Raw genomic sequence first — 26,733 nt, 5'->3', positions numbered from 1 at the left:
GCAGTTGATATAATGCAATTGAGCAAAAGGAAGCACAATGTGATGCACATGGAGCACCAAAATTCTATCATCATTCCTAAATGACCGTGACACACATTGCATAAGACAACTCCTTCTTGTTTCTCAGATCAACCTCTTTCCTTTTTTGTCCTTGCAGAGTTAACAAACTCCCCAGTGAGAGAAAACAAATGATTTTCTATTAGTTTTCAAGATTCAAACGGTGAGTGTGACTCACCATTGGCTTATACAACACAAACCTTCGTAGTTCTCAAAGCTCTCCTATCCTATCCTCTCTCCTTCTGTCACTCCTCTCATTCTGTCTTTCTCTCTCCATTTTCTTCACCATCGTGCTTAGTCTCAAGGGTAGACGAATGTCCTCTTCCATTTGGCTGCTATTTTGGTCTCCATGTCAACAAGATATGAGTCACCACACCCTCCAAAAATGTGGACACAATCACTGAAACAAGCTACTAATAATACAGCAATCAACCAGTTAATTCACTGCTCACAAATGACCGTGCGTCACTCAAGCTCCATCTGAACAGCTGGCCCAGTGATAAGAAGATGAATAAAACCATGTGAACATTTGAACAAAGCATCGCACTGTAAGCATTTTACTTATGAGCCTATTTTTACATGCTGCAGTTAAAGCACTTTCTCCAAAAAAAACCACTGGACCACAGACTCTCTGTGCATGTGTCTATCTATCTATCTGTCTGTCTATCTGTTGCCTACTGGCAAGTAGCATTCCAGATTAACCCAATTTAGTGTAATTAAGGCCATTTAAATTTGTTTAAGGTAGCTGATTTGATGTAATTCATCTACTAGTATTAGCTCTGCATATTAACTTAACAGTCTCACCTAAATTATAAATCATCAGAAGTATGCACAATGTGTCAGCTTTGTTTGGTTGCAGAATGCAGTTAAACATTCTGATTAATACATTATGATAATCATTGCGTGTGTGCTAAGCAGTCAGCTATATAATATTACAGAGGGAAGCCTCAGGGATTTAGTCAGCAGATGATTCCTTTTGTGTGCGTTTAAAAAATTTTTCCTGGTTTTCCCTCTGTGACAAAATACAGTGATGTTCAAGAAAATAGCGTGTAAGCCATTTCACTCATGAACTGCTTGAGAATATTGGGAGCTGTCCAGAATTGTCCTTTGTTATTCTGAGGATGAAGTCTAAATGATATATAAATGGTACATAGCAATTTAAATGATAAAAAGGTTACATTTGGACTTTTTTATTTTATTTTGATGGCTACACATTTGGTATTTACTTTTGACCAAAACCTACAAATAATGACAACTAAATAAGACATGTCTCAAGATGGTTTTTCTAAAATACAATTCCAATATTAACCCCTCTGAGCTAATCTGTTAACCAAAAGACCAGCGATATGATGACACAGGAATCTAATTTTTGTAATGAAATGCAGTCACCAGCCATTTTATTATGGTAAATGGCCTGCATTTGTATAGCGCTTTACTCAGTCCCTAAGGACCCCAAAGCGCTTTACACTACATTCAGTCATTCACACACTGGCAATGGCAAGCTACGTTGTAGCCACTGACAGAGGCGAGGCTGCCAGACACTGGCGTCACCGGGCCCTCTGACCACCACCAGTAGGCAAACATGGGGTTAGTATCTTGCCCAAGGATATTTGGCATGCAGCCAGGAGGCAGCCTGGGATCGAACCACCGACCTTCTGATTAGTGGCTGACCTGCTCTGCCACCTGAGCTACGGCCACCTACACACACAACTTGGTAGCAACAGGTTGGACCCCCTTTAATTCTTCATGGCATAGATTCAACAACATACTGAAAATATTCCTCTGAGATTTTGGTCCATCGCATGGCTATCTCATCACAGAAACTAATGGTCAAACTCTCCTTTCCAGCACCCTGGCATAGACTTTCCCAGGGAGGCTGAGGAGTGTGATTCCCCTGTAGTTGGAACACACTCTCCAGTCCCCTTTCTTAAAGATGGGGACCACCACCTGGGTCTGCCAGTCCAGGGGTACTGCCCCTGATCTCCATGCAACATTGCCATTCAGTCCTTATATGACTGTTGCAAGAGCTTGGTCCGCATAGCCAGCAATAAGTCAGACTCATTCCTGATGGGTGATGGGCTCCGCCAGGGCTGCCCTTTGTCACCGATTCTGTTCATAATTTTTATGGACAGAATTTCTAGGTGTAGCCAAGTGGCGGAAGGCTTTCACTTTGGTGGTCTCAGGATCTCAACTCTGTTTTCGCAGATGATGTGGTCCTGTTGGCTTTATTGGGTGATGGGCTACAGCTCGCCTTGGAACGGTTCACAGCCGAGTGTGAAGCGGTGGGAATGAGAATCAGCACCTCCAAATCTGAGGCCATGGTCCTCAGCCGGAAAAGGGTGGAGTGCCCACTCCGGGTCAGGGATGAGTTCCTGCCCCAAGTGGAGGAGTTTAAGTATGTCAGGGTCTTGTTCACGATTGATGGGAGAAGGGAGCCGGAGATCGACAGACGGATTGGTGCAGCGGCTACAGTGATGTGGACGCTGTACCGGTCTGTTGTGGTGAAGAGGGAGCTGAGTGTAAAAGCGAAACTCTCAATTTACCGGTCGATCTACGCCCCTACCCTCACCTATGGTCACGAGCTGTGGGTAGTGACCGAAAGAACGAGATCGTGAATACAAGCGGCAGAAATGGGTTTCCTGCGAAGGGTGTCTGGCCTCTCCCTTAGAGATAGGGTGAGAAGTTCAGCCATTCGGGAGGGGCTCAGAGTAGAGCAGCTGCTGCTCCACATCGAAAGGAGCCAGTTGAGGTGGTTCAGGCATCTGACAAGGATGCCCCCTAAGGGGGACTTCTGGGTGAGGTTTTACGGGCATGTCCCACCAGAAGGAGGCCCCGGGGCAGACCCATAACACGCTGGAGAGATTATATCTCTCGACTGGCCTGGGAATGCCTTGATGTTCCCCCGGATAAGCTGGAGGAGGTGTCTGGGGAGAGGGAGGTCTGGGCTTCTTTGCTTGGGCTGCTGCGCCGGATAAGCGGAGGAAAATGGATGGATGGATGGATGGACATTCTTTTTCCTTTTTTTTTTTGCCTGTCCCATTTGGTTCTTTAGCTGTCAGAATTGTTGTCTGAAGACCAACAAGGATACCCAATGGATTTACTTTGACAAATGGATCATCACGGCCTTGCCAGCTGTGCCAGAGTGAACCGAGCTGCAGGCTCAGATGCCGGAGGCCCAAGGGCCTGACCGAACAACAGGCACCAGGCCCCGCCAAGTAGTCACCGGGAGTGAGCTGGTACATACCTGAGCGCCCGGCCCCGGACACCAAGAACCACCAACGCACCAACCCCTGAGGGCATCAGTTACCAGCAGGGAGTGAGGGGAGATAGGCCTTTGGAGGGCCTGGGAGTTCCCAGAGAGGTGGAGTGTAAGACCCGACCTGACATATAGACACAGACAAACAGGCACACACAGAAACAAACAAGCATTCCCACCCTAATGCACCCATATACAAATACTCAGCACTGACCCAACGTAGGGATAGACATACATGGACACTGTACACACAATCACACTCCCCAAACAAACTCTATACCCCGGGTCCAGGTACCCTCGCCCCTGGAGGGGGAAACGGCACCTAGACCCAGGAGATGTTACCCTTTCCCCCGGGGTGGAGGCAAGCAGACTGCCCCAGGCTCCGCAGCAGCAGGGAGGCCCCGCATCCCAGATCCCAATCGGATGGCCAACTCCTCCCCTGCACCCTGGTGACACACCCGCACCCCAAGGCCCTACTTGTGTGGGTGGGTGTGTTGGAGCGAGAAGAGGGAGGCAGCCGGGGATGGGGAGGAAAAGAGGGGAGGAGCAAGATGCCCCTCCAAAAAACCCCAAATCCAAACCGTGGCTCCGCTCCAGTGAAAACAGCGCTCTGCTCCTGATTTGGGTTTGACACAATAATCCAGCATCGACTGAAGCCCAGCCACACTGTTAAGTAGAGAGGCTCCTGATGAAGGCAACCAGTTACAGCTGGTGACGGCAAAACCTGAGCTAGGCTTCAGTGCAGGAACTCCTCTCAGCCTGACGGTGCCTGTAAACTGGCCTTCTGGATACACACATACGCACACACAAACACATGCACACACACACACACACGGGAGCAGAGCGCTGTTTTCACTGGAGTGGAGCCATGGTTTGGATTTGGGGGTTTTTGGAGTTTTTGTCATTCACCTTTAACCTCCTAGGAACTGTCGTCCACATATGTGGATATCACATTTTGGGTTGTCTAGACCAAAATGCTACATTTTGCTCTACAAGGGCCTGATATCCACTTACGAGGACATTATGCTGCCACTGTTCTATTGAAATTTTAAACAAATATCCTCATAAGTGGATCTCATTTTTCTCAGAAACAAAAATTAGGTTAAAAAAAAATAAAAATCTGGTAATTCTTTGTTTTTACATTCATCAGGTGCCAAGCAGCCCAAATATCAAAGAGAAATTTAAAATGCATACCATGGAAGAGTTCGGGTCTTAGCAGGTTAATGGACGCTTGCACTGTGTGGGATTTTGGCAGAATCACCATGGGAGCCACAGTGCGAGGACTGTCACCATTGGCTTTTGTTTTGTGTTTCTCATCACTGTAATTAAACTCACTGTCTGCATCGTAAGAGCCCTGCGTTTGGGTCCTACTTCAGCCAGACCCTGACAGGTGTGTGCCTTTTTAAATCATGTCCAATCAACTGACTTTATCACAGGTGAACTCAAAACGAACTGTAGAAACATCTGACAGATGATCAGTGGATGTACCTGACCTCAAACTGTTTTAACTTTGTTATTATGATGTGTTGTGTGTTGAATTTTGAGGTGAAAAATGAATGTAATCCATTTTGGAATAATGCTGTAACACAACAAAATATGGACTAATTTTTACCTTTGGTTAGTTGGCTCATTTACCTACCTTGTCTGAGGTTAATATCCTTTATCGTTAGTTGTTATTTTGTCTCATAGTAACACTTTAATGTTACACCAATATAATGGATGTATATATACAGTTTAAATATAAATCATGTAAACAAGCCACACTGTGTACCAAGGAAAAACATAACACTGTATAGAAGCCAAAGTTTATAGCCCTAAGTATAGAAGATAGTATTTCTAGCTCACCACTCATGTGCAAAACTAATTAATAATTTCTCAGCTGATGTCCTCCATGAGAGACATCAGAGGATTGAATCACGTCACTGGGTCTCTCTTGCGTGGATATTTCTGCCAGCACAGTTAAGCAAGGCTTTCCCAAAGACCTCTAGGCATTTCTGTGTTTGATGAGATTCTGTTAACAAAGCAGCTGTGAAGCAAAGAAATGGAGACTGCAGACCGACTGCAGCAGTATGAACCTTGTTAAATAGGGCATATATTTTACATGTTAGATTAGTCAACTGTACATCAACAATAAGAGAGAGCATAAATGCTTTAATCCATATAATTTCAGCTATCAGTCACAAGGAATCCTGTTTTTTCTTTTTCCCACAACATTGCTTGAAGTTGCTTCACAACTGATGATCTGCATCATTCAATACAAAATACATTCAATGCAGAGTGGCCTTTGAAGACACAAATCACAATTTTGTGGTGACTGTGGCTCAGGAAGGTTAGGGGTTTGATCCCTGACTGTTTCAGTCTACAAGTATCCTTGGGCAAGATACTGAACCCCAAGTAGCCCTAAATTTATCTGCGTTAGAATGTATGTGAATGTTAGACATAAAGTAGTTAGGTGTAGAAAAAAATACTTGTATGTGTTGCATATGTATACGTGGGAGAATGGGGCATGTTGTATAAAGCCCTTTAACTGCTCAAATAGAAGAAGAAGTACTGTTTAAGAAGCAGTCCATTTACAATTTTCTGTGGGTTTGTCTATGCACTACCAACTCCTTTCACATTTATAGATTTATGATCCATTGAGAAATATCGATTATTTCCTGTTTTAAAAGTGACCTGTTGCTGAAGGTAATGCTGAACATCAAAAACAGCTAGTAACTGATTATGAATGAGATCGCTTTATGTGAACCAATGAGAGATTGAAACATTTTGCTGTGCTGAAAATATCAAACAGTGAAGCTTGCAGCACTTTGCTATCGTAAAAAAAGAAAGAAAGAAAGAATTAAAGAGATTTTGATTGTGATCACATGCGATTACAAAAAACTAATAGTTATACAGTAGTCTCCTGCTTCTTGTTTCTGCTGTCCTTTTCAGCTCAAACTGTTCTTTACAGCCACTAATATTTGTGACTTAAATTCTGAGATCTTATTCAAATGAACTTGGATGGGATTAAAATTGAAAAGCTTCAATTCCCACATGGCTGACATTACAAGCAACAAATAATGAAGAGTGCAAAGTTAGAAGTCACAGCATACAAACAACAGATGTAACAAGTCCCAGTGTCCCCAGAACAGGCATAAGCAAGCTGGTAAGCTAGATCTGGCCTGCTAACATTTCTTTCTTACCCAAGCTTAGCATGGTTTGTATAACTCCTGAAAATATATGCACAATTAAAACCACTAAAATCAATGAAGAAAATATGAATATTTTGATAAATAAATATCCTTCATAATCTTGCATCTAAGAAGAGAAGGAACATAAGGTCACACTAGTACCATGTGTGACCTTATGTTCCTTATGTTCCAAATGTCGAAGGCATTAAATACGATATAAACAGACTCAATTAAAAAAAAAACAACTGAATTTTCACATGAACGCGGTGGCTAGCAGACATTTTAAGAATAAAAAGTTTGACTCAAAGATCATGATAAAATGAATGGGCGTGAATGGATGAAATGAATTTTATTCACAATCTCTTCCAAATCACACAGATGACACAGTCTGCCCTCCCCTGGGACTTAATGGAAGCGTCCAGTTTCCACAGCTAGAGGCAGGATGCCAGGTTTTAGCTGAGCACAAACAGACCACTGAGCTCTGCCCAGGTTCAGGGTGACATATTGCTCAGGATGGTAAATGTGTGGAATAAACACAATATGTTCTCAGTTTGCTTGGTATTTCTTCTGAACATCTTTCTTAATAAACACTACAAATACTGCTAATATGAATCCCTTTCACTTCTATAGCTACTGAAGCAATCCCAATAAAAACTTTGCTTAGTGAGTAACTTTATTATCATGCAGTAAATAACAACAGTAAGTCACCCTTCACATGGTTCCCAGATCACTGTATACAAACTCAAAGTTTGTTCAGCTATCACCTTCCAGCTGCAAGGATCTTTACAGAGCTAACCCTTAACAAAAACAAACAAACAAAAAAAAACAAAAAAACAAAACACTATACACCCATAAAAACAGTTACACACCAAGGTAAAGCCTAAATATTTAAAATGACCCACTGAAATGCAATTTGTTGCCTAAAATGCATGATCTGACCCATTTACTAGCAGGAAGTAAACTGTTAAATTATTTACATGAAATCCAAAGAGTGTAGGGGAAAGCACAGGCAGTCTTTACTCATTAATTTGCTTGATAGCTTTTGCAGTTTTATAAAGTATCCAATCAATACCAGATTTCTGTAGATTGAATGTCATGATTTACACTGTCAATAACCTTCAAATCCATAAAGCAAAAAGTCAAAGTCCCTTCCTGCATTCTTGCATGAATGATTGTGCAGAGTATAAACTGATGAGAGGTAACAGTACACTACCTGCTTAAGACTGTGTTGTCTAGCATCAGTTAATGCATGCAGAAAAATGTGAATAGGTTGGAAATTATTCTGGGAAAAAGCTCAGCCGCAGTGTTCAAACGACCAAATGAATGAGAGAAAAGATTGTTGCTTTGCCAAACTCCCAAGTTACAGACAGCCCTGATGGCAATACCAGTGCTAGTTAGCATTTTTATCTGTCCCTTTCCAAAACTGATGATACAATTTAAGGAAAGAATGAAAACAAAACATAATAAAAGTGTATCTTTTTATGTTTGTTACTCTGATAGGTTAAATTTAAAATGTTTATTCTATAAATCAATGTACCAAGAAAAAAAAGACACATTTTTAAAGGCAATTTAATTTATATAAAAATGAAAATGAAAAAAAAATTAAAATTAAAATTGCATCAAATATGTGTACTCAACAATCTAACTACAATGTAAAACCTGAACTTTTGTCATAATCTCTATTAATTTAACTGTAATAAGAAAGAATAAAAGTCGACTCACTCTCTTCTGCTTATCCAGTTTAGTTGTTGCTGGAGACTATCTCAGCTGCCACAGTGTGGTGATACACCCTGAACAGATCACCAGTCTGTCCAAGGCCAACAAAGAGAGACAGACAACCATTCACGCTCACACCTATGGGCAATTTCACTCGCTGGGCCCATGTCCTCATTTTAGGTTTGACAGTGTTTTAGTAGATGAAGGTGTACGGCTTAAACATAGAGCTGCGATTTGGGAAAGGCCTCAAAGGGGAGCTCCTGGGCCTGGCAGATCCCAAAGAAGGCATCCCTTCATAACGCAGAAATGACTCTGCGTTATGAAGGTCAAAGACCTCTGCAGTAATAATAATAATACAATCACATGACCCCCTATGAGCAAGCACTTTGGCGACAGTGGAAAAGAAAAACTCCCTTCAAAACAGGAAGAAATCTCAGGCAGTACCAGTCTCAGGGTGGGGCAGCCATCTGCTGCGACCGGTTGGGGTGAGAGAAGGAAAACAAAACAAAAACACATTTGCGGAGAGAGCAAACGCCAAGTGACATCACCACCCAAAGGAGAGGAATATAACTGGTAGGCAGGCTAGCGAAGATAAACAGCCCATGGACTCAATAAGGTGGTCAAGGATTCCATAGAGTGGAGTGGATGAGTTCGGAAAATTAGGAAGGAACGGCGGGAGAAGAAATCAAGGGAAATTCGAACAATGAAAAACCTTAATAGATGAATGAGGGGAATCCTTAGTTAGGTAGCGATGTGGCTCGACTCTGAACTGAGCTCTGACAGTGACGCATGCCGGGATTTTAAGACGGCTCATAAAAGCTTATGTAAGTTGGATGGAGAGGGGGTGTCTAGCTGGTTAATTCGCTTTGGATAAGGTAGTGATAATTACTGTGCTGATTTCTGAAACGAACAGAGGTGATGGTGAGCAGTTTTGGAAGGGTTGGTTGAATTGAAAGACTGATTAGAGGAGAAACGCCTTTTATAATGATAACCCCCAAAACCGGCAGACAGCAGATTATGATCCACCAAACCTCATAGAACACGTGTCAAACTGCTAATGTGCTAATGTGGCTGTAATTAAGGAATTTAATTTAAGATGGCACTCCGAGACAAAACATCAGGATAAGCTGAAAACCTTAAATGCAGAGCAGAAACTACAGAAAGTAGAAGAGGTAAAGAAGAATCTAACATTTCAGCAGACATTTGTCACCAGAGCAAAATCACAAATGAAGCGGTTGTGAAAGCAAGTTTTATTGTAGCAGAGGAGATAGCCAAATCAGCCCGGCCATTTACAGAGGGAGAGTTTCTGAAGAGCTGCATGATGAAGGTGTGTTATACCTATACCCCAGTGTACACATGCGAATGCTTTGGGAAAGGGAAACCACCACAGGTGCCTAGCCTCCCACAAACGGCCAGACCTTCTCCAAAGAAAAGGACAAAAGAATTACACAAAACATACAACTCAAATAAACAACAAACACGGACTCCATCCTAGAGTCTCCTTTAAACACACTTTAAAACATCACCATCAAGCGTAAAATACCATCACACTAGGGGCAAATAAATGCCGACCCTAGTTAGGTATAAATTATGGATGGATGGATAGTAAAAAACAATTAGCTAATGTTGTTCAAAAGACTAGTGTCATCTCACTTTGGTTATGTAAATATAATATGGCCACTATTAAATTTATTATTTATTAATTATTTTTATTTATAATAGCATAAAACTCAATCTCTGAACTCAAATACTGAGCTTCAGTAAAGATTCAAGTTGCATTTATTTATATTTCCTATCACTTTATATCTTCACTCAAGGACAAGTATCTTTTACAGTGTATTTATAGTTGTATTATATATAAGAGACGAATATTGTTCTTTTAATATGTTGGCATTACATAAAATTTGTCTGAATGCTTACATTCTGTGATAATTGTTTTTGATAAAATGAATAGTAGACTAATATAATAAATATTCCTTTATTGGGTGAAAAAATCATACCATGTCATAACTGCTTTAAGTCATACAGAATAGATATCAGAGCCTTATACAGGCTGACTTCTGCTAAATGGGCAGAAATGATACAAACACATAACAGCCTTATAAAATATGATGCAACACTATAGATCAACTTACTCAAAATATATAGAGCATATAAACATTTACAGCAATATGATGCAACAAACACAGCAGTACTCCAAAATACTCCATGCTTCATATAACTGGAAAAAAAAATATGGACATTTATTTTCAGGTAGACTCTGCTGCTAATACATACATACTTTAAGTTTCTGAATATAAAACTTTTTATTGCCTTTCATAGTGTTTAACTTAAAGGCCCTGAGTACTGAAAACACTTGAATGGAAAAAATATTTTAACATTACCTAATAAGACTGATTCAAGACAAATAGTTATTTTAAATTTTTCTAGCAGTCCTTCACAAAGAGGGAACAGTCTGTCTATTCTCTCCATCTCTCAGCTGGTGCTGGCCCTTCCTCAGACACTGCTAAGTTTGTCCTGGTGTATCATCAGGGGTGCAAAACCTCACAGATGATGTGCAGCAGTGGTTTCTTCAGTCCGTCCTCACTCTGGACACTTGCAGTTTTCACACATGGAAATCAAATGTGTGATAAGCTGCAGGATTCAAACATAAGTTCCACTTATAAATATATTTTCATGCTTTTATTAAACAATCCAATAGAAAGAAAAAGAGAGAGTACAGGACAGACAGAAAAGTGATGGGTGGTATACACTATTACAAAACTGCAAAGGAGAAGGAGTCTCAATGGTCAATGGTAAATGGTAACTTTATTGTCCCTGATGGGAAATTGATTCGCAGTATGTCAAAACAAACAACAAACATACAACCAACACATCACGTACACTCATTAAAAAAATACTATAATATAATATAAGCCTGATAAAACAACCTTCTTTTCTGTTTGTGAATTAGCAGTACTAAATAAGTAGAGTTCCCAGCTGGTACAGTGGCCAAGTTTGATTCCTATGAATAAAGCACCTTTCTTTTAGCTTAACGAGTGAACCGTCACCTTTAATAAATGTTGAAGTCTGTTTGGCCACCGAACAGAGGCCGCAAAATAACCAAGCTAACATTAACAGTGCAGTGAATCCTACTTGTGCTGTGATATTCAGGACTGAAAACCAGGCAGCATTCACATACTTTCATCTTGTTCTGTCTGTAGATATATTACTAACTTTAATTATCCATGAAATTGTCACATTCTCTTTAAGATTAAGGTCAACTATTGAACAGTTCATGTTTTAAAGTAAAGGCTTTAAAACTAAGTAGAACCTGAACCGCGTTAAGTACTAACATCACTAAAATCAGATTACTTTACCAACATGTGGCCAACAGTGATGTTTTAATGTTCTTCGTTATTAAAACATTTGTATCACCACATAAATAAGTGACATAAAAGTCAGTACAGTGGTCCCTCACTATGACGCGGTTCACTTTACACGGCCTCGCTCTTTCGCTGATTTTCTTTTTGCAGGCTTTTTTTTTTTGTCTTTGTTAACAGCGCATTGTGTTCTGCATCCTGATCGGCTGTAGACCATTGTCAATCAATCTCCGCCGTGCCGTGTCTCCTGTACAGTACAGAATGCATTCAGCTTATCAAATTTACATAAATCTTCGATCTATCGCAGTGTGACTCTGAAATGCTGTACTGTATGTTTTATAAGTTTTCTCCCCAACAAACACAACAATGTCGACGAAACGTTTTGCACCATCAAAGACACCTGTGGTAGCATCCAAAAGGCAGATGAAGATGCTAACCATCGCACAAAAAGTTGGACTTCTGGACATGCTAAAGGAAGGTAGAAGTTACAGTATTTTTCAGACCATAAGCCGCATCAGATTATAAGGCGCATTAAGCGAAATAAAACAGTCAGATAAGTCAAACTTTACTCAGCTCATTCTTCTAGCTCCCTGTACTTCCGTACCATTGATTCATTAATGTTGCTCAAATAGCTGCTATATTCCCATGTTCTGGACCTGAAAATAGGGTTTGATCTTTGGTTTCATTCTATAATACTGGACACATTTTTCTACTAAGGTTTGAACTTTGAGGGTGTTTAAACAAGAGAGAAAAGTGTGAAAATGTTCATGCCTGTCTGAGAAAAGTGTATAAAGTGTGTACTGAGGGGGTTTACAGCCTTAAAACATTTATAATAATTGTAAAAAGTAAAGTTGGCTACTTCGCAGATTTCACCTATCGTGGGTTATAAATGAGGGACCACTGTACTTTTAAAAGTTTACTCTTTGGCTGCCCCACTTGAGCCATTCCCCATTTTTTCTAAAAAAAAAAACCCAAAATGCGGCACTATGAATCCTGGGATAGGTTGGGCCACGAAGGATACACCTGACCAATCCTTCGTGGCCCAACCTATCCCATTTGGAGCAGCCTTCATTGCCTGGCTTTGACGTAATCAGCCTTTAAGTGGGGCCTCCGAAGCATGTGGCCTATGAATTGGGACACAGCTTTTATCTCCAGAATCACTAATCACTAAGTGCATGTCTATTGGCTGTGAGGGGAAGGTGGAGTACCCAGATGGTGCATTTGAACCCAGGACCTTCTTACTGTAACAGTGCTAACCATCACACTGTAGCCTGGAGATATTTAAAGGGGCTAAGTTTTATTTCTAATGTACATGTACATCTATATATGACTAGTTCTATTTGTTCATTTTTGTATATCCATATTAGTGGAAATTAAGTTTGTTGTTAAGGTGCTTTTATTTTGGAAGAAGAGGTCAAGTGGAAGAGAAAGCGGAGACAGCAGGCCGCAAAAAAGGAAAGAGAGAGCGAGGAAAGAGCGGAGCCATGAGGGACCGGAGTGAGATGGATGAGCCTGTGGTTGGATGCCACTAGCATCAACTAGGACACTTGTGAGGGACAGTGAGGATAACCCATCTCACGTCTACAGCTAAGGAACAGAATAAGGCAGAATGTGAGTTAGTGCAGCTTGGACTACCTTTGTATTTTTTCCCCGTAAACCAGTTAGCAGCTAGCTGGCTAGGGTAACCTAACCTACCGCTGTTGACATCATCCTTTGCAGTAAGATCATAACGTGCTGTGTTTCATTTGAGAGAATACAACCCTGTCACAATTTACTCATGCTAAAGTAATTTTTTTGTTTGGATTTATCTTCAGGCCATGTTGAACCGGAGGTATTTCAGTAGGGAAAGCAATAATGATGGTCAAAGATGCAGATAGAATACTGGTATAATTTATAGAGGCCACTGCAAACTATAACATAAGTGAAATAAGCTGTTGAACTCTGTTGAGTTATCACGAGTGTTTTAGTGAGCAAGCTGCTCTCATAAAGTGAAGACTTGTTCGCTGTGCGTCTGCTCTGAACCCAGAACTCTTTTTGCCCTCTAATGATGAGAAGAGCAGAGGATGTTTAAAAAGCAAACCCTGCCAAGTGAACCCACATAAAATATTTAATTATTTTAATTCCCACCTCTGTATGAGCAACCCATTACCTTCAGTTATGGGGCAGAACATGAGGTTTTATGAGCATAAGGCCAGAAGCAGCGGATATATGCAGAGGTGCGTGTTTCATATGAGGAGGCCAGCTCTAATAAAGAACTACAGAACTACAATAAAGAATTTCAGTGACTCTAGCCAATTGCACGTGTTTTCACCTCGAGCTATAGGTGGCCCATGATGAATTGGATGAGATGGTGGAGTAAGTTATCACCCAACTCTTGCAAGCTCAGTTAGTAAACTGCTCGCATAAACTGTGCATACAACATACAGACACATATGGCGTAATAAGTGCTCAGTAAAAGACTATTAAATATTAGAATTTCACCTACCAAACTGATTTATTCTGTACAAAGCAACAATATTATTATTAGATGTTACATTTAAAATGCTCTGAAAGGCACCAACTGCCCAAATATGGTGGAAAGATTCAGATCATTAATTCACATCAGCAGGGGTGAGGCCAGCAGACATTTATCCATTGCAGCTGCCTCCGTTAGGATACCACTTTTCTTTTTTTAAATCATGGCTCTAAATACCCCTTTTCATGCTGTAAAGTTGGAAATTTTAACATGGAACTCTATGAAAATGGACTCACTTTTAGGGCTAGCCCAACATGGCAATTTGAGCAATTTGATTGTGTTTTTGTGTTTAAAAAATATATATATTTCTCATTTTTAAAGGGCAAAAGGGGTAAGCATTTCGAGGTTCAAGCAATTAGTAGTGGAGCAGATTATTTTAATGCTCAAGCTAGAGGTCAAGGTTTGAGACCAACATGTCAGATTTTTACAGATGACTCATCATCATTTTTAAATGCGTTAATTATTCAAACATGCTGCTTAGTTACATTTAGGCTTTAAAAGCAACTTGGTTAGGTTTAAGCTCTAAAAAGTAGTTGATTGAGGCTAGGATTTAAAACTGTTGGATTATATTCATGTTAGGGTTAGGGTTAGTATATTCAACCTTTCAATTCTACTTATTGAAAGGTTGGTGGTTTGATCCCTAGCTGTTTGAGTTTGCGTGCCTTGTATCCTTGGGCAAGACACTGAAGGACACAACTATGTGTTCACCAGTGGGGGAAAAAAAATCAGTTTCATCTAGTCCCTTTTTATTTTTTGTATTTGTATTTTTTTAGTCTCATAATTTTTCTTAACATACTCGAGGATTTTTTGACTTAAGGACCTGAAATCTACACAGATTATTTTTCCTGCTTTACAAACCTCTTGAAAGCTGAATGTGACACTTAAATGGGTGATTTAGACGGATGTGTTTGGAGCAACGTGTATACGTTTAAATAACATTCAGTGCTAGATATTGAAGTTACAGGAGGATCAGCGTCACTACATCTCCTAAAGCTCAATTATTTTTCAGCCGCCTCTCTCACACACTGAACCCTGTCTCTCACCCTCATTTCTTCTGTCCATCATTCAGCACCTATGCGTCATCCTCTCTTTCTTTGAAATTCAGCTCACAGGCAGTCCATGTCAAAATGACTTATCATACATGATAACTAATATTGGATGCATAATTAACTGGAATTCATATGTTTTCGCACTATTTTTAAGTAAAAATGGTGTTTGAAGCTTCACACCAGCTACATTTCACATGATGCATATCAATTTTCAAACATCTGCTACGTGCAGACACCTGTGAACACTGGCTGCATGGACAGAAATATAGAACAAACCATTCTGTCTACTTTAAAATGAGTAAGCATCACCTTTGTGTTCTTCCTACTAATAAGTGCAAGAAATCTGGCCTGTAGGGTGGTGGCCACTAATAAGTACAAAGTAACAAAATCCAGTGACATTGTACACTCTTTCTTTACCCTGAAATGTGTGGACTGAGTGAAAAGGAGGCTCTTGCTGTCAGTGTGAACAAGAGAACAAGAGAAAATCTGCGTCACAGTGATGCAGCACTTCTGTAAACTTATTTAAGCCTTCATTTGAGTCAGAAAGAAAGACATAAAAAGAAAAAAAACAACTGTGGGTTGATTAGGAAGCTTGAATTCTGTATAATACTTTAAGACAGAAAACAGAAGATTTGCTTTAGTAAATTGATAGTTTAGCACTTTGACAAACTCTTCACTCTCTAGATTTGATGATCAGCACCGTGTCTATACACCAAAAATTAAACCAAAGGCAGGAGCTGATTAGCTTAACTTAGCATGAAAGCTGTTAACAGGTGAAACGGCTAGCCAAACACGTGTCCAAACACGAGCTAGCAGCACTATTAAAGCTCACTAATTAACATGTTAAATAATTTGTTTAATGTGTTCACAACCGTGATCTGTTCCCATCAGTTTGACACTGCCAAGCAAACACACCACAGGAAGTCACAATAATCAGCCAAGAACTTGTTGCCACATGTTACTCACAGTGAAACCCTGGCTTTTCATTTTCACATTTCCCTTTGTAGATTAATCCAACACATTCTCACAATTCCCAGTTGCTCGCATATGATACTTAGTCAGGATGTTTTAGCACCGTTTCAATGCACGGGTATCCCATTTACAATTACATATTGATAGACTGTAGTATGTGGCTGGATGAGGACATATAGAAAGCGCTCACAGTGGAATGCAGACAGGATGGGAATAGCATGGACCACACTACTTTCAGAATGCATTATCTTGTTTAGGACCACCCCCTTTTTCTACTTTGACTTCACAGTCACTGTTTGGTTACGCTTAAGAAAAGAGGTGAAAATACACATTAGACCCACAAAGCATCTGCAAAAAGTTTTATCATTAACATAGAGCTGGGCGATAGAACGATAACGATATGTATTGCGATATAACTTTTTCTCGATAGAAAAATTAAACTATTGCGATAGACCTCGCCGCTCTTGTCCTCTTAAAAAAAAAAAAAAAAAAAAAAAAAAAAAAAAGCAGCGTCACGTCACGTGACTTGTTACGTACAGCACAAGTACCAAGCCGCACATGTGTATTTGTTTGGGAAGCAGCCAGCCACCGTACCGCCCGGGTAATGGAGGAAATGAGTGCGCCGACTAGAAAAATCAACCGAACGTGACCGAAGGTTACCGAAGAGAAAACAGATGATGGTTCCAATGCCGGAGAGACTGTCGAACGGAAGAGCCATAGAAGTTTCGTAGTGTGAAGGTATTTCGGCTATTTCAAGTCTGACAAAAAACAGTAGCGTGCACTGTAAATTGTGCCGAAAGCAAGTCTGGAAATACAATAAACTGGTGCATGCTCAGGCTACGTCCACAAGTACCCGGGTATTTTTGAAAACGCAGATTTTTCTATGCGTTTGCACCTTTTGTCCACACGTAAACGGCGTTTTTGGTCACTGAAAGCGAAGATTTTTAAAAACTCCGGCCAGGGTGGATATTTTTGAAAACTCCGTTTTTGCATTTACGTGTGGACTAGAAAAACGGAGAAAACGCAGCGTCAAAGGTGTGCGCCTTTTTTGACATCACACTGTGCGCCACGTTATTGTTTCGGTGAAATGAACTTCTACAATACTGTTACTGTTAATTCTACTCTCTGCAGTGTTTAAATGCTTACATATACACACAGTTACTGTCTCTCCACACATACGGCTCGGTTCTGCTTCTATGCCCCAGCTTTGTTTACTTTTTCCCACCAAGGCTTCTAGACTTCTGATTGGCCAACATTTCTGCACGGTTAGGAATCTAGCGCCACCTGCTGCTTTGGCATGTTCATAGCAGCGTTTTCCTTCATTTCTGCCTTTATGTGTGGACGGAATTATTTTTTAAAACGAAAACGGAAAATCTCCGTTTTAAAAAATACCCGTGTACGTGTGGACGTAGCCTCAGTCTCTGACTGGAAGCGCTAATTCGTCATTCGGCTTTTGTCAGACTATAGTAACTGTTAAAACTGTTTGAAAAGCTAAGCTATACAACAAGGAGAGATTGAGAATTTCCTTTTAGTTCTCAGTTTATTTGATATTGACAAAAGTTAGTCAGTTTTGTCTGTTCTTCTGTAAAACAAACTAAGATTTATTTTTAGAATTAATATTTTGTTTCTAAGTGGAATTGACAGTTTAGTAGTCTGTTTCGTTTGTTCTATTTTGAAACTTAAACGCTTTAGTGGCTGCCTTTTGTGTAGTTTGCAATATTTGCCTTTATTTATCTGAAAAAGTCTCATAGTACATCTACCCTGTTGAACTTATTATGGGAAATAAATATTTAAATAAAAACAAGCTGCTGATTATTTCACATTTTACTTGTGAGCAACGGCACATTTAAATCTTACAAATATAGTTATTTGGCTTATATCGTGATAGATATCGTTATCACCTGAAATGAAAAAAACATATCGTGATATGAAAAAATCTCATATCGCCCAGCTCTACATTAACATGGTGTTGACTATATCCACAGTACCAACAGAAAACCTGTGGCTACAATCTCATTGCATCTGTCTCAAAAGTCAGTCTATCCACTATTCTTTGAGCATTCCTGTTTTCACTCTTAACCTCCTAGTACCTGGCATCCATATATGTGGACATCACATTTTGGGTTGTCTAGACCACAACACCAAATTTTGCTCTACAAGGGCCTGATATCCTCTTCTCAGAAACTACATCAGGTAAAAAGATAATTCTTTGTTTTTACATTCATCAGGTCCCGATCAGCCCAAATAGCAAAGAGAAATTAAAAATGCATGCCATGAAAGAGTTCAGGTCTTAGGAGGTTAATGCTAATTTGGGCTACAGCCTTAGTCACACAGGTCTAGAAATCGGTTGGCCATTCCCTGGTTGCCAGCAAAAATGTGTATTGATTGACCAGTTGGCAAGTTGCTTGAAGTTGCTGGCTGTCAGTCAGTGAAATCGGCCACAAAGACGATTCTGCACCAAAAACCTCCTTGTGATTATTTTTGTTACTAGTAGATTGCCACAGTTACCTTTAGTTTACATGGAAGTTGCTGACTTGTCTCCAAACACTTGCCACCTGACTGCCCCTTCCCCAGCCTACTTCTTCTGGAAGCTTCTTCCTGTTGAAAGGGAGTTTGTCCATCCCACTGTTGCCAAGTGCTTGCTTATAGGGGGTCTTGTACTATTATTGTAGGGTTTTTTGCTTTACAATGCAAAACACCTTGAGGCGACTGTTGTGATTTGGTGTTATATAAATAAAACTAAATTGAACTGAAAAGCAGTCATGCATAACTTTTATTTTGAAGGTTTCACTACAACTTGGCGAATAGTTGGTGTCAATGCAAACTACAGGCAACAGTGGTAACCAAACTTGTCAGGGAATTTATATTTTTTCTACAGACAGGCGGTTGCCAGGGGATCACCAGCTGGTCTGTAGGCCTGTGAGAATGCAGCTATGTGGGATCTTCCCATATGACAAAAAAGAAAAAAAAAGTGGTATTTCCAAAAACTCCTTGAATCCCCAGAGCCTGGGATACACACCAGGCTACAAAATATCAATATGAAGGCCAGTGAACTTTTTCTTAAGAATACTTCTTCACAGGAGACATTTGGAGTTGCCACTGAATAAGAAGAAAGTGTCTTAAATTTTGTCAGGTGCCTGGTTCATTCCACACAAGCATTCTGAAACGAGTATTTTCAGTCATGCCTTTGCCTTTTCTCCCATGCCAAGTCAAAATAACTAATGAAAAACTAACATTTTACAGTTTACATTAAATACTGAAGTTAATCTGTAAAATATTTGGAAACTTTTGCGTAGTAGTAACACAACAGTTCTTACTGATAGCATTAATGATGCCGACTGGACTGTTAAACTGAGGCAGCTAAATGGAACAAACAGCTAAAGTGCTAGTCTATATATATATATATATATTATATATATACTATATATAATATATATATATATTATATATATATATATATAATATATACTTTGTGTTTTTCCAACCTTTCTTAAAAAGAAAAAAGGTCTGCTATTTTGAAATCACGTTAAGATATATTCGGATGAAGTGGACTTTTTTTCATTCAGTAAGAAATGAGTACAAAGTTCCCATAAATCCTATTAGGTACTTTAAGGGACCACTTTGTGTCTCTTTCTTATGGACATTATTTTCTTTCTTTCTTTCTATGCAATTTAAGAAAATTGCATAGACAACCTTTAAGAGAGTGAAATATAAAAATAATCGTTTGTAAGCCCTCCTGGCTGAAGGATGAGTCCTAATATATTTGGTTTCTTTAGCTAAATAACAGGGACAGGAATAGCTTAAGTGTTATGAATGAAAATTCCACACTGTCTAAACTGTGGTGTGTCATACCCAAACAATGTCACTAGATGCTTCTAGCAGTGAAAATACAGTCAGCTATTAAGTGGGTGCCATAATTAACAGTACATTTATTGTACTATTCGGAAATAAAGACCTCAGGCCTTGGAGTAAACACAGGCATGGAAAGCGCTCCAACCCTAATGGTGTTAGGTGGAATATGGAAGGAATGCTTCATCTGTCTCCTCAGTCAGGTTGAAAGGAGGTATTTAAGTGTGTCTAACATTGTTTTGTATCCTGAATGAAACATTTCAGCGACATTTACGTTTATGTTATCCTCGCCGAGTACAGCCAGCACTGAACTGGTCTAACCCGGACTACTGATTAAGGAAAGGCATCCTTGGACTGGAAACTGATCTATGTAAGGAAGACATCCGCACATTTCAAAGGTTATTGGTCATCATGATGTTAAACATTTCAAGGAGGACTATTAATGAGGTGTTCAGGGAGGTAACAGTCCTTTCACATTGCAGCTGCATAACTTCGAGAGAGAGAGAGGAAGAGAGAAAGAGAAAAAAAACTGTTTCCAAATTCAGTTTTATTCACAATGGTATCTCTCATTCCTTGTCTTCCTTCCTGGTTATGTTTTCTTTCTGTCCCTGCCTTCCTCCTCCCCTCCGTGTTATTCTCACCTCCAGCTCCCAAAACTGCAGCCTGGCTGACTCATCACTGGCCTTGCTATTAGGCTCCTGCCAACACTCACTGATTAAATCATAAAGGAAGAGAAAAATGAGCGTTATTGAACACACTGGGCCCTATGCATGTGCCAGTGATAAATAAAGAGAATACAGTAAACAAGGTAATAAAGCCAGCACAGGCAGTGGAGAGTGGTATGTTTAAAGCATATTTGACAACTTAAATTCTCTCATGTCCGACCGGTACATAACACACATAACAGATGTACAGCGAGAGGATGGCAGAGTATAGACATGAGTTTCATCTGTGTTATTTAAACTGTGAGCTCTAAAATTTAAGTTATAATAATATATTTATTTTCCATTAGAGGGCAGAAGAGTTCCAAAACGAGCTGAGAGACACACAGAGACCTCAAAATGTTCTCACCTTGCAAATATGGCAAAGCGTAGCTGACTCGTGTTGAAAGATTAGACATCTACCAAACACTGGACAACATTACGATCCCATCATAGTGCTTTTTCTGGCTCGTGGCCTTCAAATGGAAACACAATTACTGATGTGACACCCCCTAGTGGCAGCGCACCTTAATTTGTAAACGGTTTTTTTTTCCATTTTTGGTATAGGTAAATAGTTAAAAGTTGTTGGGAATCTGTTTTGCAGCAGTATAGTTAAAGAGGAAGGAACGACTCTTTTTATGTATCAGATGAGGTTGTGTAATCTGCACTCACACGATGTCGGTTGCTACATCAGCCTCCAACAATTTAAGGAAGGATTACCACCTCTCTTGGTCTCAAAAAATATGTCTGTTAAACTATGGGATAAGTGAAACCTAGAAAACCTGATTTTGTGAAGGACTTTTTTTTTTGTGTATTTTATTTTATTAATCTGTAAAATGTATAGATGGCAGAAGATAACACAGCATGCTAGTTCTGTTAGTTACCTTGTAAACATGAACTGTTCTCTGAAAATAAAGAATTAGAAAAAAGCACACAGATAATACAGATACGAATACAGAAATCTGTCAGTAAAAAAATTAATTAACATAATTTAACAAAACAAACAAAAAGGAAAAGCAGCACACGATAACAAATGACAAGTAGAGATTAGCTGAGGTGTATCCTGCAAGTGAAGTTCAACATAGCCAGGTTTTCTTTGAGTTAGCTGGCTTGAGAAAACCTAAACACCTCAGTCAGAGATAACAGATATCACAATGGTGGTTATCAGCTTTCTTTGTTAGTCCAGGCTTTCTGCTTCAGCTTCTGAATAAAATCTATCAATTGAGCATCACCTACTCCAATCAGAGACATTTTCAGATAAGGACAGGCCGGAGATGTATAAGCGCATAGAAAAATGGTTAAACAGTAAAATGTGATGCTGGTACTCCAAATAAAGCAATGCTGCAGAAAACAGTTAATTTTGGTAATTTGTTTCATTTATTTTACTAGCATAAGGCATGATCATTGGTAAAATAGATGCATTAATCTCACTTGGTGCTGCTGTTTAGTTCTAATGTGACAGCTTCACTTTCCAGCTCTGAAACTTCGAACGTGTTCACTTCTGACTCTGTCCCACAGCCTAATGAAGCAGATGTAGAAATCACATTATAGTGTGTCACCAAATCATAGGGAAATTGATTTTACCAGTGTCAGTGATCAATAGCCTACAAATGCAACTAATTCATTTTTCAGCTCTGTGTTCTATTAGCTGCAATTTCAGCAGTGTGAAAGAGACTTCGCATCAGATTGGCGCCGAGCTCAACGCAATGGACAGTTTGTGATTCTGTAACTTTGCAGTAATGTCTCATTCAGTGCACAGTAAACAAAAGCATAATGCTCCGGATCAGCATAGGTACTATGGTAATCTAGGTAGAAAGGTAAAAACACAAAACTCAGACTTTAAAACTTTGACTTTCAGGTCATTGTACCTTCCTAGCCTAATAATCTTGCTTCCTAATAGTTTAGGATTTAGAAGTGGTGAACATGAATGATTTTCCTCTTTTTGCCCTTTCCCATATTAACTAAAAAACAGAAGCTGTGATCAAATTATATCTTTTTATGTCTCTGGTGATTCATAAAGTGCATGCCTTCAAAACCATTTACTTTCAGTTTAAAGTCTGTTCTACTTTCTCTCCGAAGACATCGCTCTAATGTTGCCTGACCTTCTTCTTTCCTCCTGTCTTCATAAATATAGCTGTCAAATCATCTTTTCTCCTCAAGACCAACATATATGAATATATCTTCAGGCCACTTGATGAATTCCTTCTGTTTTTTAACTCCGGTTTGGTCTCTACCGATATTTTAAAAAATATCTGGGTCTCCAGGAAATGCCAGTTTCTATCTCATAGACAAGAATCTGAAAATAACATAGAATCACGTCATGAGCCCGCTGAGTAAACATATTTCATAAAGACTTATTGAGACCTATGACGCCAGTGTGACGTAAACAGAGGGTGTGTCTCAAAGTGAGAGGCACTTTGATTCTGGGAACACCTCTGGCTCCTCACATCTTTGCGTCTCAGTTATGATCTGAGTAACATAATCAACAGCCCCAAAATAGCAGCTCCCACCTCTTTCCAGGGTATTCTGGAGCACTGATCCAACAACCTGCTTTAGCAGGATTTAGATACATTATTCTTCACGTCATCTGTGTGCTATGTTAAGGATATCTTTGCCGCAAGGAAACTGCACCTAACAGGTCGTCTCTTCCTGACACAAGACACTGACAAAGATCTTTTGGGCGCATAAACAGGAGCAGTTTATAATCAATCCTTCTACCTTTTGCAGTGACGTACCCATTTCATTATAAGGTGTGTGCAGTAAAGTAATCTGGTAGTCCGACGACGGAGAGTGAGTGCTGCTCTCTGTAATAAGGCAGTGGGGATGAGTCATCAGCGGAAGTGAAGCTGGGAAATAAGGAATGTGAAGACTGTGGCCTCTGGCTGAGATGAAAACCTCTGGTTCTAAAAGACAGACACACTTTACTCCTGTGCAGCAAATGTGACCCACAAAGTCCATATCAGTGAGTCTCTATTCACTTACAATAAGTCGATACAGTTAAAAGTCCACATGGGTCCGACAGTGTGTTCACTATTTCAGTGCTGTCTTTTAAATCATGGATGCAGAAGTGCAGATGACACTTTACTGACACTTATTTTTGCTGTTCATTGATAGGCTCTGTATGCTGTGTAGTTTTCAAAGATATAAATGGAAATAAAAACTGCCAGCACAACTGATGTGAAGTGAAATTCTTTGTTATATTTTCCACTATTTGTTTTACCATTAGAAATTATTTTGATTGAACTCAAGGTGACAGGTACTATAATAAAGAAAATGAAACTGTGTAACAAATAAAATGTCACGTTATGAACATGGCCATCTTACATTTGAAGAAACAAAACCAAATAAACTTGGATTCACTATATAAAACATATGATTAAATAAATAAAATCAGGGCTTAAATTTTCATTTTACTGAAAAAAAAAGTCCCATAACTGAAACTGTATATACAGCTGATTTTCAGTTAAATTCTTTTAAAACAGTGGTTTGGACCCGATTGTTAATGACAACATGTGTAGTGAAAATGGACTAATACATTAACATAATAATAATTAAAAATAATCATATTTTACAAATCACTAAGGTACACAAAAAGGTACAAGAAACAACTATGGATTAAAAACAAAGGTTAAATTTGTGGTTAAAACCCAGTCATAGCTTTAATGGTGACCAGTGCCTCCTGGAGTTAACAATGGTAACGTAAGGAGCTAATTAATGTCTCTTTTCATCAGATGAGGCCGCCCACTAAACCAAGCCATAATCATCATGCTTGTTAAACTCCCATCTTACATGGGTTGTTGCATACTTATAAATGATATACACTGTATACATGCATTATACATTATTATATACATTAATTAAATTCTAAAGATACGGATTATGCCTACATGTACAAATTATTTCAGTGTTTCAACACACCTAGATATGTTGTAATTTGTTTTCTGGCAGATTTTCTCTGCATCCTTGTTACCATTAATACAACCCCTAAATAATTAGCCTTTCCATCTTTGATGTTTTCATTATCCTTCATTTCTTACAATAATATGTAAATTCTCTGTCAGTCTGTGTGTTTGTTTGCTTCTTTGTCCAAAAATTCCCTCTAGACCATTGTGAGTTGAATGACCAAACTTGGCACACAGGCACATCTCAGATCCCTGATGGTTCATATCTATATCAGATGTTATGATATCATCGTGTTGCTTAGCAACCACCTAGCAACACCCATTTTAAACCTTTATGCATGTACAATACCTTAGGAAAGTATCCTATCATTTTAATTTCATGATTATAACATCATTTATATCCACAAAAGTTGAATGATACATGTCTGGCTTTACTTTTAATACAGAGATTAAGTATATAATTTTGCCAATAGCACACAGGGCATATATTTGTTGTAATAATTTATGGAGGCATTTTTTCCTAAATATACTTATTAACCTTTCAGAGATTACAAACAAGCATTATTTACTAACCGTACTACACTATTGTTTATGTAGTTTCAACAGATAAGCCGAGACAAAGTCATTGTGTTGTTAAATCCCATCTCATATGGCAATAACTACATGTAGACAGAAGCAGGTTTGTATTGATGTTATAAAATATTTACAAAGCAAGTAAATCATTAACTAAATAAGCAATCTCTAAAACTGTAGAATATGTTTGTATAATCTGCATCTTTCTGTCCCTTTTTGATCCTTGTATTATCCTGTTTAACTAATAGCCTTAAAAATAGTCTGAATAGCAGTTTGAGAAGTTTGACAAAAGCTGAAGTAACTACACCAATGAAAATGTATAGCTGTTCATCCAGAAGTGAAGCTCGACCTTAAGATTAGACCTTATGACCTTAAGCATAAAATTCACATTATTCTTTCCCCTTATCCTTGTTGTGGGTCAGGGTCCTCATTTATATAAAAAGGCATTCACTAATAAATTAGAATTTGCAGTACATACATAGACATACCAGTTCTCTGACAAAATGTTGCTCCATTCATTCTCAATAGTGTGACGTCAGTCTCTAAACATGCCTGTGCTCTGTCTCGGAGTGACTTCAGTCGACACCACAGCCCCAGCGAATATAAATAAAATTGAACTGGTTCTTTTCATTCATCATGCTTGGAGTATCCATACTATGCACAGTATTTTGCCAATGAACAGGCTCCAAGTCCTGTGAATGTCATTTATAAGAAGAGAGTGAAATGATAAACAAAGAGTGGCCGGGGGTTCGCCCTCCAACCTTTCAACATGACGATCAAGGTAATGTGATAAAGGTTTACTATGAGGATAGAGGGCCTGGTGAGTCATAGGTCAACAGTAGGTGAGAACATCGCAAAACCTCGGGCGTTTAGGGAGATAATGAGGCCTCATGCATCTCCCAGCTGACCAACATTAAGAGTTATTACTTCCTATCCTGCTGTAGCTTCAAGCCTCTCGTTTCATTCACCGTCTTGGTGCAACTGCTGTAATTGCATACACGCGTGCAAAACGTGCATGTCATCAAAATCAAACACACATGCACCAGACTTCACACACAACCTGCTAAAACAGCCTGTAGTATTTACTTTGGTCTAATTTGATAAAGGGATTATTATTTTGTAACGTCAGTTCACTAAATCGCTCATGTCTCACGTTTATAAGCTTTATCCAAATGCAGGTCAAAGCAAAGCATGCTCTCGCGTTTCACAATCTGCCCTTCAGCCTGTTCGTTTTCACAGCTCCATGTGCTGCAAATAGTGTTTTAAAAAGATCTGAGCCAGAACAACCTTCTGCTTATCTGTATCTGACATTATACCAGCAATTAAAGAAACATAGAAGACCAGTCAGTACATACGTCATTACTCTGATGTAAGTTGCATCCAAGGCCATCTTTGCAATGATGTGGTCCTTTAATAAAGGCGTCAGTGCACCACCCACTATTTCTTTGCTTCTGCTGCACTGCTGCAGCTCATATCATTTAGCATTTTATGAATATCACTTTTGTCTCAATTAGGAATACTGAGTTTTGTTTTTCATGATATCAGTGTCCTTAGAGTGTTTTAGTGGATTAGTGTTTTAGCTGTAGTGTTAGGTTTCAGTCTTTTACAGTA

The sequence above is a fragment of the Haplochromis burtoni genome, unplaced genomic scaffold (genome assembly GCF_018398535.1).
Source record: "Haplochromis burtoni strain Fernald_Lab_line unplaced genomic scaffold, NCSU_Asbu1 Contig_59, whole genome shotgun sequence".
NCBI classification, from domain to species: Eukaryota; Metazoa; Chordata; class Actinopteri; order Cichliformes; family Cichlidae; genus Haplochromis; species Haplochromis burtoni.
This window is presented reverse-complemented; position numbering follows the sequence as displayed.